A 19,635-nucleotide genomic window follows, 5' to 3' on the forward strand; every position below is an offset into this window, starting at 1 on the left:
GCCCCTCGAGCTGTTTTCTTACTGCTTCTCGGAGCTGCCGAGGCGGTAAGAACGTCCCTGTTGGATTCCAGATCTGCGGCTTCTGCACTCTGAACTTTCAGACTTCGTGTTGCTTCCCCTTACGGTGACTTGTGCTACTTGCTCCGAAAATCCAAGGAGAGCAGACTAGGCCCAGTTTAGCAATCCCATAGATGTCAGGTCCGACTGGGTCTGACCTAAAAACAGGACTGGACTTAGAGTTGGGAATGGGTGAGAGTCAGGCTGATCAGCAGCGAGCACGAGGGCACAGGTGAATAAAATTTTGTTTTAAGGCTAAACCAGTAGGTAAGCTTACCCAAGGTAATCTTGCATTACAGTGGCCACAGCGGAGAACTTTTAACCACCTCAGATAAGCTTATCCACTTAAGAGTTTTCCTAGAGAGAAAGGGGTCTCTGCCAAGCACTTGCTATAAAGGATAGAGGGAAAATTATTTTCTCCTCCTCTGTGGTTTCTGGTGACCAGGACAAGGACTCACTGGGACACCCTATTCTTTCTGGAACCTGCAGATGGCATTCTAGGAAAACTGGCAGACGTCTACAAGTAGGGTAAGAACTAATAAATAACAAACTCAGCTCTCCCAGATTTCTACCTGTGGCACCTCATAGAGAGAAGGTAAAATTTCATGTCCGTTCCTTTCCAAATTCAGGTTGGCACGAAAAGATAATGATTATCAATCCTTTCTTACCCAGGAACAGCTACTGCCTTGTGTGTCTAATTTTGTGTCCTAGGAACTTGGTTTAACAACCATGAGGTTGAGGTCCTCAAAATACAGCTAGATAGAGATGTGAGGTGTAGGACAGTTTCAGCTGGGGTCCTACCAAGTGTTGCCAGCTCGTAGGGGGAATTGTTTAAGTATTTCTTTTGGTTATCTTTGGGACTGGCTCTGGATCTTAGTGAATAGGGAAAGGATGGGACTTTAGGTAGGGAGAGAATAGGGGCCCCAACTAGGCTCTGACAGCATTTAAGGTGTGCAGACCCTGAGACAGAACAGACAGAGATCAGGAAAATTTAGATCACCCTATCCCAATTACTAGGGTTTAAATGTTTTTCAAATAATTACATTATAACCCCAGAAAATAAAAATAACCACAGAAACTAACCAGGCCTCAAAAGAAAAGTTCACTATAGAGACTAACCAGACCTAGCAATACATATTTATAGATCATAGATGTCACAGAAACAAAGACTTGCACACAATGTATAAGTATCATGTCTGGTTCCAGGCCACTGACATAACCACTGGCAAGTTTCCTGCTAAAGTCCTAATAAAAGACCCGAGATGAAAAGCCCTCATTGGCAACCCAGTTGGGACCCCTCTCACTCCTGAGAGCTTTTTCTGTATCCTTGCTTAAAAAAACTCTATCGCTTTGTTCACACTCCTTTGTCTGCGAGATTCATTCTTAGACTCCCGGAGATAAGAACTTCACTCCCCTGTTTCATTGGGAGGATTCTATCTTTTGTACCTTCTTTGGGGACCCTTCTTGTGTCCATGGGGTGGTTCAATACTGTCAGGAATATTTACTGTTGGTCCTGGCTAACACCTAACAAGACATCTGAAAGGATTTTTTTAAGTAGCTCTATAATCAGAACTTGGCCAAATTGGAAACTGATACCACAGCCTGATAGGAACTTTTTTCAGGCCTTCTCCCCAAAGCTAAAATGAAAATCTGTACACAGAGGAAAAGAAAAACATTCTGAAGCCATTGTGGAAGGATTTATCAAGCCATTCTCAAGAAACATAGCTCTAAATCTAGAATATTGGAATCTTTTGATTTCAGTCTTAGTTGAAGATCGTCTCCCTGATACGAAGAAGCAAATTAAGGATAATGTAGTTAGATGGCTGGGTCAGCTTCTGGATATCTTTCAGGTTGAAACCCAATTCTCTGAGGACTTAAAAAATGTACTTGTCTTACAAATTGAGCCTTTCTAAGAACAGAAACATGGTTCTAGAGACAATTCAAACACCACCTATCCTTTTGCCAATCCCCAAACCTTCCCTATTCATCTCAAAAGGCTTTCCCATATTGTGAAAGATCTAGATTTAAGAAACAAAGGCTTTCTTGGAGAAATTTACATACTTCCTCTGTGCCTTTGAGATAGGAGTATTCTACCTGCTCTTCCCTAGGAACTCAGAGCCCTTTTAATATGCAAACTTCGGAGGAAATTCTTCGAAAGGAAAAGAAAGAGGTGGGGGGTGGGGAGGTCGGAGAAGGGAGGGGAGAATGCTAATGGAAATTAGATGAATAAGAAATGTTTAAAATCTTTCCACAAATATTAGTAAAAGCTTTTAGCCATCTGAGCAGGTAACTTTAACTTATTCTATCTGCCAGAACACAATCTGGATTTAACTGTTCTTTTATAAACTAGTGAGTTTTCCATTATCATATTTCTCTCATGGCTAAAATTTTAAAATCAAAGCTCTAACATCCCGGTACGTGTCTGTATATTATGTATGTCTATGTATATATGTTATAGATACATGATATTTTTCCACCTGCAGATGGTATTACCAAAATTGATTTGTAAAGACAAACATTTATATAAATAAAGTATATTCTCATAAATGTAGAAACTAACCCAGATGATTTTCAAGTTCATGTGATCTAGGATAATGTTTGGTAGATAAAAGCTAATTTAAGTTTGTTGGTGTAATTAAAACAGGCATGTTTTCAGAATTATCAGCATTAAATATAATACTTTTATTCTACCCAGATTTATTCAAAGTCAATCTCATGGTGTCTCTGTTACAGAATTCGTCAGCAAGAAAGATAACAGGTAACAAGATGATGGTTAGACATTTAATATCTCATGAATTTTCATAAATAATCTAGCCATAATTCCTAACAAATGAAATATGTAAGTAACATAACAGTTTATAAATATACTTTTCAATGATATTTATGCTGATGGTGTGTCTACTTAAAAACCTTTTCCAAAACCTTTTCAGTAACTGGAAACTTCGGTTTTCCAAAACCTTTTCGGTAACAGAAAACTTTAAGGGTATACTGAGATAAGTTAAATATTGGATATTCATTGAATACCTAGATTATATCCAAATAAGGTAAAATATTGAAACATCAACTATTGACCATACGTTTATCCACTTTGGCTTTCTTTATTTGTAACCCCATAATCAAGACTCCTAGCACTTTTACAGTCATGAAGAGCAGTGCATAATTTGAGTTGCCTAATAAGTGAGAGGCCCCTCTTCTTATTTCAGTGCTCATATTACAAACAAGTCCTTTTCACTGTATATATAGTACCATATTTTATACATTTTTGTGCTTTTTCTAGCTGATTTTGCTGTTTTAAATGACTCCAAGCATAGTACATAAGTGCTGTCTAGTAATCCCAAGTGGAAAAAGGCTGTTCTGTGCCTTACAGAGAAAATACATGTGCTAGATAAGCTTTGGTCAGGCAGGAGTTATAGTGCTGTCTGCCATGAGTTCAATGTTAATGAATCAACAACATATATTAAATAAGATGTTCTTAAACAGAAACACACATAAAACAAGGTTACATATTGATTTGTTGATTGGTTGATGAAAATGTTGGGACTTGAGGCTTGCACTTATCTAATCCTGTATTTCCCCTTGGGGCAATGGTTCAGTTATTTGCTAATTCAGTGTTCCAGCAACTTGATAGAGCATAACTACCACAAGGAAGGAGAATCAACTGTTACATTTATTTCCCTATTTTCTTGATAGTTTATTCCTTATGCGATTGTGGCTCTATGTTCTTACATTCTTTATTAAGATGCCTACATTTGTAACCCGTTTTCTATGGACCAAGATGTGGTACGCAGGTATACAACACACACAGACCTACACAAACACGCACACACACACACACACACACACACACACACACATGTAAATATCCATTTAAATACCTTACATTTTTACTTATTTATAATTTATATTATGCATGATGATATTTAATTTATATTATATTGACCTTTTAACAATATATTTTTAATCTATTGGTTTTCCAGTCAAATTGGACTCATCATAATATAATGGCTTATTCTCCTTATACAGTCATACCTTATTTTATTGTACTTCATTTTATCGTACTTCACAGATACCATACTTTTATGAATTGAAGATTTGTGGCAACCCTGCATTTAGCAAGTCTACTGATGCCACTTTTCCAATAAAATGTGCTCATTTCATGTTTCTTTCAAATTGTGGTAGTTCTTGCAATATTTCAAATGTTTTCATTATTATTATATTTGAATTGTTGCAGTCTCATGATAAAACCTTAATGGATGAGGAGTCGCTTCCTGTGGAGGAGCAAAAAAATTGGTTTCTTGAGAAGGAATCTATTTCTGGTGAAGATACTATGACTATTGTTGAAATGACAATAAACCATTTAGAATATTACACAGACAGTTGATAAAACAGTGGTTTTAGGTTTGACAGCACTGACTCTAATTTTCAAAGAAGTTCTACTGTAGGTAACATGCTATCAAGTAGCATCACATGCTACATAGAAATCGTTCAGGAAAAGAAGAGATGTGGCAAATGTCCTGGTCTTATTTTAAGAAATTGCCACAGTCGGGTGCCTGGGTGGCTCAGTGGATTAAGCCGCTGCCTTCGGCTCAGGTCATGATCTCAGGGTCCTAGGATCAGGTCCTGCATCAGGCTCTCTGCTCAGCAGGGAGCCTGCTTCCTTCTCTTTCTCTGCCTGCCTCTCTGCCTACTTGTGATCTCTCTCTGCCAAATAAATAAATAAAATCTTTAGAAAAAAAAAAAAAAGAAATTGCCATAGTCACTCAAACTTGCCGGCCACCACCTTCATCAGGCAGCATGTATCAACATCGAGGCAAGACCTTCTACCAATAAAAAGATTGACTCACTGAAAGCTGATGGTGGTTAGCACCTTTTTTAGCAATAAAGTATTTTTAAATTAAGGTATGTACTTTTTTTTTTTTAAAGATATGATGCTATCGCACATTTCATGCACTACAGTATAATGGAAACATAATAGTATACGAACTGGGAACCCAATAAATTCATTTGACTTGCTGTATTGTGATATTTACTTCATTGTGGTAGTCTGGAACTGAACCTACAATATATCCCTATTTTCTCAGTAACCCATTAAAATGTTTGATTTCACCCAAATTCTGTTCCATTTGTTCATCTTGGTTTACATAGTTCTAATGATACAACAAACCTCTTCAGATTGCTTTTCTTCTTTTGTAGCTGTTTTGTGATAGTAAACTAAGCCATTTAAAGATATTCCCACTCAATTTTTCAAATGAGCTACTCAAAAATTTAAACAGCAGTTTATAATTACTTTTCTTATTCTGTGTTACAAATATCTCATTGATTTATTTACTTAGGGATTTGAAAACCAAAATCTACATCCAGTGTTAACTGGCAAACATCGATAAGCACACTATTCACACTTCAGCATAAGTGACAACAGTTTACAAAGAAATCTGTAATTTAAAAATTGATGTAATTAATTTACTAGATCATCGCTTATCATATCGTATTCTTCATAATAAAACTTATGCTTTCTCTAGAATCATCCATGTTTTTGCTTGTCCAGAATATTTCAGTTAGTGGATCAGTATCTGTAATAACAGATAGGGCTAAAAAACATGGTTCTTCTTAGCTGCAAACCTGAGTAAGATATATAACCTCTTGGGACCTCAGTTTTCAGGAGTAAAGAGGACTTGGTTTTTATGTTAAATAAAATGATTTTCATTACACAGAAAAAATGTTTAAATGTAGCACATGGCAGGTATTTAATAACTTCTTTTCTACATTTACTCTCTTCATAATTGTTATATTAAAACACCATGCGCGCATCATATATTAGCTCTAGTTACATAAGTTCTATTTTAGTCTTTAAATTTCCAAGGAAATATTTCGTGAAATACATAATGTTGCATGACTTTATATGAGAAATTTTGGAATATTTAAAGAAAACCTGTTGTAAATCTCACAACGTTAAGAGGCAATTCAGGCATGTAGTGTAGGAAAAAAGTAATCTCAAAATGCTCTCATTTTAAAGGTTAGATGTTGAGTATTAAAGGGTGTTTCTATGCTGGCAAAAAAGGAGAAGGAAAAAAAAAAGAGTTCAGTGTAATACTTTTAACATGGTGCTAACAGTTCCAGTTCTTATAGAAGTGGGTTTTGGGGCACCTGGGTGGCTCAGTGGGTTAAGCCTCTGCCTTTAGCTCAGGTCGTGATCTCAGGGTCCTAGGATGGAGCCCCACATTGGGCTCTCTGTTCAGCAGGGAGCCTGCTTCTCCCTCTGCCTGTCTCTCTGCCTACTTGTGATCTCTCTGTCAAATAAATAAATAAAATCTTTTTTTAAAAAAGTGAGTTTTAAACTAGAGAAGAAAATGTAATCTTATTTTTTAAGAGACTAGGTCACTTATATGTTCAGTACATACTGACTATTACAAAGTCTTTGAAATGGGAAGGAAAGTGAAAAATGTCAAGTTGTATTCTACTGATAGAGAATTAAGTCCACACATCCCCCACTGCAGGATGTGTTGCTGAAAACACAGCCTTTATATAGATCTGTTGATTTTCCCAAAATTCTTACTTAAAGTAGGGTTTCAATGTAATACTATCAGAAATTGAAGGGTGCCTCGGTGCCTCAGTGGGTTAAGCCTCTGCCTTTGGCTTAGGTCATGATCTCAGGGTCCTGGGATGGAGCCCCACATCAGGCTCTCTGCTCAGCAGGGAGCCTAGTTCCTCCTCTCTCTCTACCTGCCTCTCTGCCTACTTGTGGTCTCTCTCTGTCAAATAAATAAACAAAACCTTAAAAAAAAAAAAAAAAGAAATTGAAAAACATTTGCTCTATTTAGCCCGTATCAATGGCAATCCTTTGAAGTATCAGGGTTTTTTCTATTGTTTTTGTTTCTTTCTCTTTTGTTTTCATTTCTTAAATAATGAAAAAATATGCAAAAAAAATTTTTAGTGATGGTAGAATCACATCTTATATTTCATCGTACTGTGGTTGAAAGCAGATATGACCATCTAGAATTATGAGAAACTATATTTAAATCTAATGTTTTCTATGAATTCAACATGGAGTAAAAACCATTTTATACACTCCTTCCAGTTATGCAAAGAAGTTGCATAGAAATTTTTAAGGTACTGATCCACTAATTGAAATATTGTGAACAAGCGAAAATATGGGATGATTCTAGAGAAAGTCTAGATTTTATTATAAGGAATATATGATAAACTATGATCTAGTACATTGATTACATCAATTACAATGAATATCTTTATTTCCTCTTATAAGCAAAGAGAGTAACATTTAAAACTTTAGGCATAAGCCTAAGTGAAAAGAAAAAGAACCAGAGATAGTAGAGACAGAAACTAAAAACTTGGGCAAACACCCTTAATGTTGATAAAGCTTATTGCTGATAAAGCCATTCTCATTTATTCTTTTAGGGCTGAAAATGACACTTGAAATTGAACAGCAGAGGGCAGAAATCTTGCAGAGTTCTTTTCAAAGTTGGTAGGTATTTCTTGGGAACAGATTCCATAGAATGCAAATACAATGCCAGACAGTTAGCATGAAGAACTTCTGAACGTTGACTGCAGTTTTCTGTAAGCCAAGCCCTGCCTCACTGACTGCCTTGTTATTTAGCCAAAATTTAAAACATTTATGATTGCAGGAGTAAATGATCTTAACTAAATGATGGCAAAACCCGATGAGAGGATTGATAAAACCCAAAGAGTTTTCAGACCAGCATGTTAGGCAAATCACAGACATTCTAAGATTTGCTTTTATGATCAAGGTATTTCCCAAGATCATGCAGCCTTTTCTCTCTCTTCCCACATGGATACAATATTCCTCATTTTCCTCTACCTGCTTTCCTGACTACTATGTACCAAAGACCCATCTTTTCCAGATAACTGAGTCAGAGAATTAAATTAGATGACAAGGTTAGGATGATGAGCAACAAAGAGAAAAACAGGGGATGTGAATGATGAATCCAACAAGTTCAGGAAAATCCTCCAGGAATCTGAAGCATGGGCAACATTCTTTGAGGCAGGCTCCATTCTTCCAGGTCCTGCCCCACCTAACTTACCTCCTTTTCCTCTGCAGTGTTTCGATCTATTATTTGTTCTGGGGAGGACATAGCATAGGCTAAGTCTGAATCTTAGGTCTGTTTCACCATACACCCTCCCATTTCTTCTAAAATTGACAACTCCACGTTTATAATTTATTTCCTAAGCACTCAGTGATATTGCCTTAAGAACCAGAACAATGGTGGATCCAAGCTTCCAAGAAAGAAGTGGTACCAGGGGATATTTCTAGGGGAGGATAGCATCTGATCTGTGTGTTAGCGTCCTACAAGTCAGAGATGTGCTGTAATAAACTCAAGCCTTCCTTACACAACCTAGTTTGGATCTGACCTCCAAGACACGAGGAACATGGTGCTTCAGAGAAAGTTAAATCATATTGAGCATTATCTCATTGACTGCCTTTCTCAAAATCTAAGAACAATATAATCCAAAACCTTAATAGAGCATTCTCTCAGCTCAGACCACATATCCAAGAAAACATATGGGGACAACAAGAAAAAATGTGGAAAACCAGCCATAGTAGAAAGGTAATTTTCCAACAAGTTGCTTGGACTTCAGTTCTTCACCAGCAAAATGGAGCCAAAACTGCTGATAACATTCATTTATCTCCGACTACGTGTCCAAGTATCAGGGTAACTACTTAAATGCATCAACTACTTCTCACCACAGTCTCATGAGATTCCCATCCGGGCATTATATTATCTGTTACATAAGTACTTTGTAAACTGACTGTCCCACCCAGGCTGATTACTGCATTATACGCACCTCCTTCATGAAAATATTCACGTCAACACTTGCCCTTAAACCCATTCTCACTTCCTTTGTCCACTGCCTCATTTTCTCAGGAAACACACACATACACAGACAAAACATCTGCCAGAAATGAAAAGGTTGAAAGAAGAAAAAGAAAGATTTAATCAAGCTACCTGTTCCTTTTATTCATCTAATCACTTTTAAGTCTCTACCATACCTCCTCTCATACCCTATCCTTGATCACAATATCTCTATATGTACTCAAATTACCACAGTTTTTCTATAACTGAGGTTTTAGCTAAGTCAAATGGTCCATCTCCAAATTAGAAGTGCAAAATGTATTACTAATTGTCCCCACAGGACAATTAGATGTCCCCATGAGACAAATTTTAATTGTTTCATCCCCACAAAGTACAAGGTCTTGGTAAGATGTGACCTGTAAAAATATATAAAAGCAAGATCTGAAAACCATAAGACTTGGGAAATAAGGATGCAGAAGGTCCAAGAAAAAGCCTTAGGAAGACCTTTGATATATGTTGCTAGGTGCTGTAGAAATATCTCCAGGATGCCCGTTCAGGGACAATAAAAACAGAGAGGATTTTATCAGGAAGGCTTGCCCGTTTCCTTTTTGCTTTTTTTGATGGCATGCATAGATTAACAACATAAAACAGATCAAATGGGCAAAGGTTTGCTTTTTTTTTTTTTAATCTAAAATGTCTTACACATTATAGTGGAATACTATGTGGTCCAGCTGAACACAACCATCACCTTAAATTTCCATGCATACCTAGCAAATATGAACTGTGTTAAGCAAATTATTTGTAGAGGCCAAGGGATGAAGGAGAGGGTGCTGGAGGGGGACACAGCCAGGCTGAGAAGAGGCAGGTGCATGACTGAAGACCTGTAGCCATTCAGTTGGGTTGGGAGCGAGAGACAATAGCAGATTTCTGAGAGAGAAAATGACGGTACAAATTACTTGTGTCCATAAGGAAAAAAAGAAAAAGAAAAGAAGCCAGTTTTCCTGCACAGAGCTGGAAAAGCCTTATTTTGTGCTCTGTATCAAAGCACCGTGGCCAACAATACAAACAACGTGAGGCGGAGCAAAACACAAAATTGTAGTTATGATTCCACTCACCAAAAGGGTGGATCTTCAGTGTGCAATTCAGCTGGTTTTACAGGAGTGCTCCACGGTAGAGCCGAGCAACCAAGCAAGTCCCAGTCTGCTTAGGCAATAAAAAGCTGGATGTAACTGTTAAAAAAAAAAAAGAAAGAAAGAAAAGAAAATAGGTAAGATTCAAATGAGCACATAAAACAAAAAAAGAATAAAAATGCAAATAAATACCATATATCTTCAAAATGTTGGAAAGTTGGAATTGGGAGCTAAATAAGCTAAACTGCACACCTTACCCTTTAGAATATCTTTCAATAGATAAATGTAAAATACGGTAGAAAACATATTAATTAAATCAGTCATTTTGACTATGGCATACCATTGTCGTTAAGACACAAAATTACCACAGTACTATTCCCATTTGTTATCCTTCAACTGTGACGCTGTTTGCAATCTAAACACTGAAATACACAGTATTAAAATGGAAAAATAGTTTAAGCACTTTTTTTTTAGCTATACAGATTTTAAGCAGCTCTTTACATTTACAAATGATTTATTTCATCTTCAAATTTACAGTTTGCTCATCCATAGGATTTAAGCATTATTTTGCCAACTTCTAAATTCAAATACTTGCTAATTAGTACCATGGTCACTAGAATGCAGGAGTGGTATTATACACCAGGAAAGTCCTCTGACTCCAATACAACTTCCCTTGGGCAAATAGCCTAAGCTTTCATCATCTAAAATGGGGATATAATAGCGCCTATTTCATAGAAATGTTGTGATGATTAAACATAAAAATCCATCAAAAGCACTTCATACAGAGTCTGGCATACAGTACCCCTTCAATACACATCACGTGTCACTGCTGCCACTGTTGTTCCCAACACTACAAGGCTATACCTGGAATGTCATCAGAGATTTTGAGATCATGTCCTAATGATTATCTTTCTTGAAAAATACAAATATCTTCTCCTCTATCAAAAAAGTTCGCATCATTAAATGAATCCAACATTAAGATGTTAGTTCCTCCTTATGTTCTCTTCTCCCCTGGCCAGGAGAACTGGGATATGAGGGAGGCAAGGGGTGATTTCTTAAGTTCACAAAGGAATCGGGATATTCGTGCAAAAAAGAAAGAGAGGTCAACAAAGAAGGAATGACAACAATTGAAAACAAATAGGTTTAATCAGCAAATTTTGTTCAAGTTATTCTCATCTTCGGTATTAAATGTACGCCTCCACGTGTAAGACAAAGGAATCCTTCCTCAACCAGCCCTGCTAAGCCAGGGGGTAAGATGCCCTGGGGAGCTGGAGCCTCAGTCTGGCTGAACCTATCTCCAGCTCCCATATGAGGAAGGCCACAGCTGGATAACAGACTCCTGGACACCCTCCTCACAAGGGTAAGCACTATCTTCAGACGGATGACTCTATCTTCCTGACTACTCTGAAAAGCCTTTCTGACCTCCTCAAAGACTTCTGGAAATGTGGAATAAATACGAGGTGCTACTATCCTGATCTTGCAGATAGTAAGAGGGATTGTTACAATGCAGTGGAGACTATGGAATTTAAGTCACAACAGACCTGAGTTTGAATTGTAACTTTCTCACTAATAAGTACAACCCCATACAAGGTTCCTCAGATCCCCTGAGTCTCAGTCTTCTCATCTGTAAAATGGGACCAGAGACAACACACCTATTAAATTGAGTATTAAGGAAAGAATGTTTCTGGCACACAGTACGCATACAACAAATGCTAATCACAATCTTTGCTTTCCTTATTGCTGCTATCTTGCTTATGATGGTAGCCTGATTATCTGATTGTAAGGGAATGAAATAGAATTGTCTAATCAAGACTGTGTCTTGACAAACTGACAAAACCAGACAGAATTATAAGACCTTATGTCAACTTGTTTTGTTTAAATTTTGTTTTATTTTTTTTTTTCAACTTTTCAATTTGGCAATTAGAGCTCAGCAAAGCAATATGGTTCTTTGATTTCTTCCTAAGAAACTCTGCAGCCTTTATTGTCTTTGTATTGCACAACTTTAGCACTTAATTATATCCTATCTTGTAATAATTAGGTGTCCTTATAATCAAGTCTGTTTACTCACTTGTGCAGTTCTGATCCTTTAATCTCTCCTGAATATTAGTTTCTAATGCTATAAAAAGCCACAATTTAACAATTTTATTACTAAATAGAATTGCAAGAATATTTTGAAGAAGATTCACCAATCAGTTGAGTCTAAAACTTTCTTTTATGATTAGGAGTAGTACAAAATCATACAGGTAAGCCTCAATAGTAGAAGCACAAGAAGTTTCTATGCCTTTCCACTGACTTCCTGTGCAGCCTTGGGATAGTCATCAACCTTTCTCTTTAGACCTGTAGATGAGCCTGCACTTGAGTTAGAGACCTGTCTCACCTAGAGCACAAGCGCCTTTTAAAGTTAAGAATTCTCTATAATATCAAGACTCCAATAGGACAGCTGTAAATTTTAGGCAATGCATCTGGTACTCGCTTTGTTATTTTACATCATGTTAATTATAAATTGAAAAGCCTGCCGCTGGATTGTAAAACAAAAACAAGTACAGTCAGCATACATTGTCTATTTGGTACAGTGTAATGATCAACTTGCTGGACTCCACAGCCTACCGAAGGAAAACATTGAATAGCCACATGGTCCAAGACAAGTTTAGTCTTCTATGTTCCTTAGAATCTTGGATAAAATAGGAATGACAACAGTATCTAACTCAGGGTTATTATAAAGATTGAATACATAACTCAATAAGTGGTACATAGTAAATGTAGCTATTGTTATTATTTATTTTTATTAGTAAAATAGAATTACATCAAAATCCACTGATTTCCGAAGTTTGGGACTCACCCCCTATTTGGTATATGCATTATTGATACTTGTCAAATGGATAAATGGAATTTATTTTTTGATCAGTCTATGTCACTCATCAAATATTCAGTAACAAATGATGCATGCTTTAAGGCATACATTTATTGCCAATGTTACTATTTATTAGGTTTTCATCTACACATTAGGATAGATCAGATAAAACTTACATTGACTCAACTTAAATACATTATTAAATTATAATAAAACTAAAAAACCCAAACTAATTTTTTTTTTTTTTCAGAAATAGCATTTCAGGTAGATTTCACACATGAGATTTGATATGACTATGATGAGACCTACATTTTCAAATATTCTTTTGAGTGTCATCAATAAAAAATTGGATAGTAAATAAAAACAAACAGATCAAAAGTTATTCAAAAGCACAGCAGCCAGTAGTAACTGCTGCTTTCATTTTGGTGGGTATCCTTCTTGATAACTCTCTATAAATTCACCTGGAATAGACAAAATTATGTATAAATAGGACAATGTCAGCCACCTATTTTTACTCCAAACCCTTTCCCATAATAGAAATGCATTTTAGAGATTACTGATGCAGTCAATCTGGGTCCACTTTTGATTCGATCAAATTACTTTAAATTTTCGTTTAATGTTTATCAAAAATTTGAGAAATTTAAATATCTTATTTAAGAGTATTTAAAATGAACTATTTAAATTAACTAAATATTATTGACATCTGAGGAATAATTTAGGAATGTCTCAATTTGTGTCTTGTAAATGTACCTTTCTATCATTAAACATAAAAATCAGACAAATTAGGCAAATACAGACTACATATTTTACACAATATGAAGTGCCACAAAATGAAGTGATATAGACAAACCTATAAAAAGCCAGACAATAGGAATAAAACTTGCAAGATGTTGTTATTTTCATTCAAACTACCAGTTCCCTTAATGGAAATTAAGTTTATAGGCTTAAGAGAAATATTAACAATTTTCCCTTTAGATATAAAGAGAATGATGTTACAGTGTGAGGAATGGGAGATTAGTAAATGCAAATTAATTGACTTCTTACTAATGAATAAAAATAAAGATTTCAGAGACATAAAAATATGAGTTTCATTCCACAAAGCAGAAAATGAAATGAGTTAGAATGAATGACTTTCAGAATACGCATGCCATTTTGCATTCTTCTACTCATCTAACTGTTTAGGAACTGTAACCTTCTTCAAAAAAAAGGAATATTCTAAGTCCAAATAAAAGATCTTCCTGTTTCTTAACATGGAGATTTGATAATGAGGCATTTAGACCACCAATAAAATGATTTTACAACATAGAAAATTATTAATTGATCTGGATATTTAAAAAACCAGTCAGCTAGTATCATTTACTTATTTGACCAAAATTTAATTGAGTAGTGCCCATATACTAAAAACTATTTCAAGCCCCAGGTTTATACTGTCCAGTGGAGTAACCACCAGTGGCCATGGGCTATGGAGCACTTAAAATGTGGATAGTCTGCAATGACACGTGTAAATGTGAAACACAGGTTTAATATAATAAAGTAAACTATCTCAATCATATTTTTATATTGGCACAAATTGAAAAATACTATTTCATATACTGAGTTAAATTAAATATATTAAGAAAATTAAGTTCACCAAGCTTCTTTTTACTACCTTTAATGTACCTACTAGCAAATTTCAAATAACACATGTGGTGTGCACTATATTTCTAATGGACAGCACTTCTCTAGGTGATAATAATGATTAATAAGGAAAACAGGTCTCTATATTCATATTTGTGTGCTTGTAGTTGGGCACAAATGCTGTTCAAGGACCCGTGTCAGATGCTGACGAAGGTGCATTAAAGTTTAAGGTGTGTGCCAACCCCTGAAATTTTGCCATCTAGCAATATGCATCAGAAAGATAGGAAAAGTACATAATCACAAAGCCATTACATAATGCTAACCAAAAATATAACACTGCTTTATGCAGAGAAATCTCGGTAATAAATAAAGTTAGGGTTGTTCAATACATCTCACTTCTTTTATCATGAGGGGAGCATTAGGCTGATCTGCTGTTCAGCACTTGCTGCTGGGGCTGTGGGTATGCTTCTCATTCTTCAGGAGGGGGAGGAGGAGCTCATATTCGATCTGCTTATAATGGCAAATTTGTACAGGGGATCAAGAGAGCAGCCTCATCACAAATGCCATGTGAAATTCACTGATATCCCCAAGCAAGCTAAGTTGGATCTTAGGAGGGAGCCAGAGAAAACATTTCAAAACATCCGGAGGTCCTCAAAGCCTCCCTAAGGATCTGAAGGCCCACTGTGGTTGTGACAAAGAGATTACAGAACTGTCAAATATATGGTAGAGATTAATTAGCAGAGTATTATCTCTGGTAGCTCTGACCAACATCACAAAGAAATTATCAGCAGCCAAATAGTTACAACAAGGTACGCTTCGAATAAATTTAAAATGACTTATCTCTGTTTTTACAGTAGGTTTTATTCCCTCCAAAGCCATTGTAGGCCAAAGATGTCTCCTTTTCTACGTGGAATCTTTGAATTTTCACTCTTTAGGAGAACATTTCAATTAATTTAAGCCATTTCATCTCTCACACAGAGATTTCCACAATAATCTGTCAAATTCAGGCATAATTTTGTTCAAAATAAATGGTTTCTATCATAAAGATGCACTAAATCAATCAAAACACAATCATATTTTCAACATTTAAATGCAGGATCTGTGGTCCGAAGCTTTGAAGGTTTCAATAAAAGGAAAAAAAAATATAGAAATTTAAAAGATACTCCATGAAATACCAATTCATTAAGCAATTTTGGAAGGGTCAAATCTTATTTTGCTTAAGGGTTATCTGATACAGAAATTACTGGAGTTTTATAAAAATATGCACTCTGTCCTTGCTCATTTTCTGAATGAATAAATATGAGGCCAATTTTATACAGAATCACTTCAACTTGAACTAATAATAATTGTGTATTACAGCCTAGCATGTTTCAAAGGAATACATATAAAAAGGAAGGCAAAAGAAAACATTAAATCAGTCACCAATTATAATTAATTTATAGACAGTTGAGGTTTCTTTGCTTTGGCTAAAGTATTTGAGTTCTCCTAGGGAAGTCCAGAGTACAAGCGAAAGAGTACCAGATTATCTAAGGACTGTTTTTATTTACTGAATACCTTTAAAATACAAAAGACTGTTTTTGAAGATAGAATGGTATAACCTTGTAGATCTCATCAGATCTCATCAGAAACTGTGAATCTTTTACTGATTATTTCCTTTGAGGAATGTACATGAGTCCTTTTGAGAAATTTTTAGATCATTAAGAAAGAAATAAAAACTTGCCGAAAGACATTGCTTAGAATTTCATTTACACTGAACATTCTGGGGTGTTGGATTTGTTGAAACATACAGAGAGCTTTGTAAAATTATCATCATTTCTTTTTAATTATGGAGAGATGGAGAACTAACCCATGGAATAAGAATGTTTTTGAAATCATAAAAAGAGTCTAACTGATACCCCAACCTACTCAGTTGGTTTTGTGATATAGTAATTATCATATTTGACCTCTGTCCGTGAGCAAACTGCTTAGTTATTCATTATCTTCTGTCGCCCACAATGCCTTCCAAGGGCTACCTGGGTACTCATCATATTCACTCCCTGCTATGGGCACAGATGAACCTCTCCCTGTTCACTCATGGCCCTGCGTCCTCACCCTACATCCTCACCACTCATTCAAGTGAGCACATAAACAAAGTGAGCCAACCATCTAAACTTTATATCAACAGTCACCGTTGGTGAGAGCATGATCCAGAATACCGAACTGCCACAGAATACAAATAGCCACAGCATACCACCAAAGTCACAAAACTTTAAAAGAAACTAAAGGAAGAACGCTAGGGCATTACATTTTTAAGGGATTTGGTTGCCAAATACATGGACACTGACCTGACCAGTGCTGAGTGTGATAAATTTGAACAATAAAGAGAAGGAAATTTTCGCAGAATAACAAAATTAACATAATTGATACAGCTATCCCACCTGCACACAAAAACTTCATCAGCATTCAGTTTGAAATGATCAATTTATTAAAACTCATAATAGATTCATATATTTGCATCAAGGATAACTGCAAGGGGGCTTCTATTTACTATCACATTATCAGCCATCACTATCTGTTACTTGTAGTTGGCTAAAAATAATGAAATTGCAGTTCTTTAAACACAATTCATATTTCTCCCCTTCAGTCACACTATTTAGAGGTGGGTACATATGCACATGTGGGCACACACACATACACATCAACTCAATACAGGTCATTAGAACAGGCAAGGATTTACTCTATGTTCAGTACGTCAGATTAAGAGAGTGGAAAGGAAGGTAGAGAGATGAGGAAATAACATGTGTTTGCAATATTTTGAAAATTAAAGATCCCATACACCAAATGCTGTACAGAAATAATTATACTTCTGCATTTCCTAAAAGTGCAATCATTAAACAGATAAAGCTGTTAGAATATTAAAGTAAAATGTTGTTCTAAATTTTTAAATACAAGCAATGCTTGTTTTAATCATACTGCTGTCAGATCTAATGGCATCAATAAAAATTAAGGCTGTACAATCACAATCAATTTCAGAGGTAAAATGCTCATTGTGTAAGGTGCTAGCAGAAGCAATGCCACTCTTGCAAAAGAAGAAATTAAAAAAAAAACAACAACTGGTTATTTTCCATGTTAGTCTCACCAACATGAACTGTGCCCTTTAAAATATAATTTCTCCCCTAAGTGTGAATATAACCACTCTCTACACAAGAAATCAGTGTGATTACTGTATTTCCTCAAAATCATTACATTAAGTAGCAAGCAAATGTCTTTATCCCTTCCGTTACCCTCCCCTAATTAATTAAAGATTGGCACAGTCTAAGAACTAAATTTATTTTCAATTAAAATAAGAAGTCCTTATGTCATGATAATTTTTTGTTACTATTTCTAATGTGCCAAACAAAGGTTTGCTGTTAGCATTGAACATAGTAATCAAAACAAATCCTTTAATTTTCAATAACTGTAAGGATACTTGAAGACATGTTCTCCTAGCAAGGTACTACCTCAATGGTTAATCCTATTAAGAACTGAGCCATGCACTGCGACTAAATCCTCTGGGGAATTTGAGGAATCAAAGGCTTACTGCACACTTAGAAGGCAAGGACTTTTGTAAAGGGCTCTATTATATGAGGAACAAAAGAATACCACTTGTGTACTTAAATATCATCTGCTTTTCCTTCCAAAATACTCCATTTTTAAGTAAAGATATGTGATTTAAATGTATTTAGAGTTTAGCTTTTGGCACCACTCTCGTTTCTGAGTAGAAGTGCCATCTGCGGGCCCCATGGCTCACGCATAATGATATGCTTACAAGCTGCTTCCCTTTTCTGCACAATGTACCCTTTTCACTTTAACATACATTTTCCATAAATTTTTGAATAACAAATTGGGCTGTGGAAGTTTGTTGAAACGGGACAAGGGAAATGCCTGTAGGCTAGAAAGTGGTGATTTTACTAAAGAAATTGGCACAATGGAAAATAGCTACTCCACCTGCCCCCACCCCAAACACCTATCTGGAGCTGTGATCCTTTAAAATTGCAAATTAAAAACTTCTCCCCTCAATATATTAGGTCTGTACATTTACTTGGGCAAAGAGCCCACATGCCTGCCATCCATTACACCTGCTGGGTGACAAACAGATGAGAGTCATCATGCAGACTCCCAACATTTGATCTCCTGATATCGCCAGATGTCCCCCATTTACATTCAAACATAACCACAGTCATTAATGCAACTAGCCCGGCTGGCATTTAATAGGGGTAAAAAGTGGAATTCTAATCTAAAATCCTAACTATCTAAAGCTTTCAGGATGTGAGCGTATCTACTATTAAATATGCTTCAACGTGTCTAACTTTCTGGCTATTAAGAGAACTCATTTCATTGTAGGACTGAAAGCTGGTACAGATGGGCAGATTTTGCACACATTTCAGGAGAAGACCTGCATCTTGCCCCATTTGGCTTCTGCACTTAAAATTAGACAACAAACTTTACCTTCACTTTATCTGCTACACTCTTAAATACAGCAAGAACAATCTTGCTTGTTGGTTACAACTCAAATACACTACTTAGTAAAAATCAGTAAATGGACAACAAAAGTCAAAGAAGCCATGGAAGGAATAAATTTTTATTTCTTCCTTGCTTCCCTCCCTAGTCCAAGAGCACTTAAGAAACTGCTTACTGATGATGGTCTACTGGAGAACTTCAAACAAAAGATCACCTGTGCAGGTGTCACTCCACAGCCCCCAGTGAGACTCCAAGGGTGTGACCCAGGAATCTGTAAACGTCCTTGTTAATTCTCTTGAAATCAGTCCTAAACCTTGAGCAGATCCTGGCAGCGTATTCAGGAGCTATGCATGAGAACATGACTTAACAGCTTGACTTTCTGAGACTTTCTATTCCATTCTTTGTTTTACACAGAAAATATTTATAGTGTGTCTACCCTGTGCCTGGCACTGGGCATACACAGAATCCCTAAGACACCAGGATTTATCTCAGCAGACTCAGTTCATGGCTCTAGGTACAGACAGAAGGCTGCCCAATATTATGAGGGCAGAGGGATTCTTATATACAAACTAAAAGAAATGTAAAACCTGGGAGACACTTTGAGAATTTTACAAAGTGTCTACTAACTGGACACTTTAAGAAGAACTGGGAAGGAAGAAACCACTAGACCTCC

General features: G+C 36.1%; 1 protein-coding gene across 2 annotated transcripts in view; it reads right to left on the reverse strand.

Moving 5' to 3' along the window:
- TENM2 (teneurin transmembrane protein 2) overlaps window positions 1–19,635 on the reverse strand; it is a 1,882,184-nt gene that overhangs the window by 1,123,678 nt on the left and 738,871 nt on the right. For both annotated transcript variants that reach the window (XM_082724104.1, XM_082724103.1), the window contains one exon: window positions 10,001–10,114. The gene's annotated coding sequence lies outside the window, so the exon portion shown is untranslated. The remainder of the gene's footprint in view (window positions 1–10,000; window positions 10,115–19,635) is intronic.

Source organism: Mustela nivalis (assembly GCF_964662115.1).
Source record: "Mustela nivalis genome assembly, chromosome: 3".
Classification (NCBI taxonomy): Eukaryota; Metazoa; Chordata; class Mammalia; order Carnivora; family Mustelidae; genus Mustela; species Mustela nivalis.